Source organism: Sinocyclocheilus grahami, unplaced genomic scaffold (assembly GCF_001515645.1).
Source record: "Sinocyclocheilus grahami isolate Dianchi unplaced genomic scaffold, SAMN03320097.WGS_v1.1 scaffold280.1, whole genome shotgun sequence".
NCBI classification, from domain to species: domain Eukaryota; kingdom Metazoa; phylum Chordata; class Actinopteri; order Cypriniformes; family Cyprinidae; genus Sinocyclocheilus; species Sinocyclocheilus grahami.
The window spans coordinates 1,341,059-1,343,776 of record NW_015505459.1 but is presented as its reverse complement, the minus strand read 5'-3'; the positions used below and the strand labels follow the sequence as shown (position 1 = coordinate 1,343,776).

General features: G+C 39.0%; 1 protein-coding gene across 1 annotated transcript in view; it reads left to right on the top strand.

Annotated features, from left to right (window-relative positions):
* The window catches only part of zcchc2 (zinc finger, CCHC domain containing 2), a 26,695-nt gene that overhangs the window by 15,862 nt on the left and 8,115 nt on the right, over positions 1 to 2,718 (top strand). The gene's annotated exons all lie outside the window — the stretch shown is intronic.

The window sequence follows — 2,718 nt, the reverse complement described above, 5'->3', positions numbered from 1 at the left end:
TTTGGTTTGCTACATTCATCGGTGTCTTGTAGGCTTGTGGTCATGCTATGTGTCCAATGCTATCCTCCCTGATCTCTTTTGATCTCCCATGTGAATGACTTTATTGTGAGCTTTGCATTTTGTAAATGAGGTCATGTGTGGGACTTTTCGTCGCATGGGACATCCACGCTCATTAGACCAAATCAGGTCTCCAGCACCACATTCTCTGTCTGTTCATGAATGTCTGTTGTTTGTTGCTGATGTCAGGTTGAGAGTGATGTTAATGGTTTAAAATGATGGTGATGAGTTGTGGTCATGTAAGCTGAGGCATTATGCTCACTTGCTTTAAAACAAGAGGAAACGGGGGATCAGTTGGTTCAATCAAAATAATTGACACATTTTGAATGACTGAATGTGAACAGCTTTGATTTGGTTTGATTGTAAGTGTCACACCTCAGAAGCAGTGCTCTCATTTATGCCTCTCATTTGGAAACCCATCCACTAGTTGAATGTCGGGGTTCTAGATCAGTTGTTCCCTCTCAAATTTGCAATGTCCTGCAATGGCATTGTTTTGGCCATTCTGCTGTCAATTAGATCAGTGTTGGCTGACCTGCTGTGAAACGATAAAGCAATTTGAGGAGACTAAACTACAATGACAATGGGCGTGAAGACAAGTGAATGCACCTTTAACCTGAGTCTTGTTACTATTTTTGTTGGTTGCTTCACATAACAATTAAAGATCAAATACGCTGTAACTGGCAGTTGTTTTCTTGCTTAACATGACAGCTGCTTTTAGTGTGGATAGGAAAAAACCCATAGTAATTATATAACCTCAAATATGTCTATTTTCCTCCTCAGATAGTTTGATGTTGGAAATCGATGCGTTTACTCACCTTCTTAATGACTTATTTTTCTTTCAGAGCCAGTTTTCCAGGCCGGGGTTCCTCTGTCCACACCGGAAGAATGACGTAGACTGGACTCTTTGCGGCAACGCCAATCCACACCTCAGTGGCACGTCGCAGATGGAAGGTATCTCGCCTCCGCATGTTGAAATCTCTTTCAACACACAGAAAAAAAAGTGAGAGTTGCAGCACTGTAACGGTGATGTCTTTTGATGTTGCAGTGGTGCACATTGAGAAGATCATTCTGAAGGAGGTTTCTATGGGAGGAGACGGCAGGCAGTACAGTTTTGAGGTAAGTTCAAAAGCCCATCAGAGACGCTGAGTTTCAACACTGACATTTCATCTAAAAGAAGCTTAGAGAGCTCCAGGATTGTGGGAAATGCTTTAGAATGAGATGTACCCAGTTCCATGTCATGCCAATAAGAGAAAGTCTCCTTAGAAAGTGAGAAGAAATTTTGAGGTAGTTATACAAAACTATGTCAAAATCCGTACAGGTCTGCACATAATCTGTTTTTCACAGAATGCAAATGACTGTATTTTAATGAATTTGCATTAAAATAATTAGTTAACTCTAATTCTAGATAATTAGTTCATTCTTACAGATACCAATTAAAGTAATATTTGGAGATATTCAAAACATTTTCCCCACATAATCATTGCTAAACATTATAGCATTACAGTAATTTTTTTTAAATATTGTATTGATATCCATATATATATAATATTAATATATAGCTGTATAATAATATGGGCTTGGATCGCTACGGAAGAGATTAAACTTAACATGAAATCAAAATGTACCCTATTCTTGTTTGTTATTTCAAAGAAACCCGCCTGGCTCCATCCTGGTATGTTAACACCCATTCAGTCAATTCCCAATGGATAAAATCAAGTCCTACACCACTTTTTCCCCCCTCATTGAATATCGTGTTCCATTCGGAAGTACGCAGTAAAGTAAAGTTTGACTTTAAAATTATTTGTTTTATTTGTGCCCATGTTGCTGGTTAAAAAGGACATTAATGTAGTGTAGGTACGGTGTGAATCAATGCAGTTAATGTCTTAGTAGCAGCTGTTGTTTCAGATTTGCATGCACGCTTTGCATTATTCATGGTGTTAAAAAGGCCTCAATATGAGGCACTCAGCCTCTGTGGTTCCAGATGTGACCTGAAGGCCGAGCTATGCTCTCGGCTGTGTACATGAGATTTCTGTCTCTCCGGGTGAGGAAACATGCAAAGCCTGAGCTGTAAACATCCGGTTGTTGATACAGAGTTGACAGCCTCACCAAAGAGGCTTTGGCACAGCTCACAGTGAGAGTATGGGAGAGTGCCAAAACAGTCAGGGAGAGAGAGAGAAAGAGAGAGAGAGAGAGAGAGAGAGGCCTGACTGAGAGAAGTGCTTTCCTTTTCCTTTGCCTAATGTATCGTGTCATTTTCAGGGTTGAAAATTACCCTGGAATCCTGCAATACAGTTTTATCACAAAAGCTGGGTCGAGGGCATGGCACGATAAATATCCTGTAAAATATGAAATTGAGGAAAGCAAGATGATTATCTCACAATGTTGTGCAAGTAGCCTGTATTGTTTGGGCTGTACTGCAATTGTCTGATGTCTTCGATAAATGACAAATGAGTCATTTTGGCATTTGTAGTTTGAATAAATGGTCTATTTGGTCAACACAATTGCATTCACAACCCATTGTTCTTCAATACGTAAAACTGAGGATTAAAGTGTGCATAATATGACCAAGAACATCATAAAAAAAAGAGAGAATGTTTAAGTTTTTCGTGTTCTGGTCATGTTGAGCAACTAGTTTTAGATTTTTTTTTTTTTTTTTTTTTT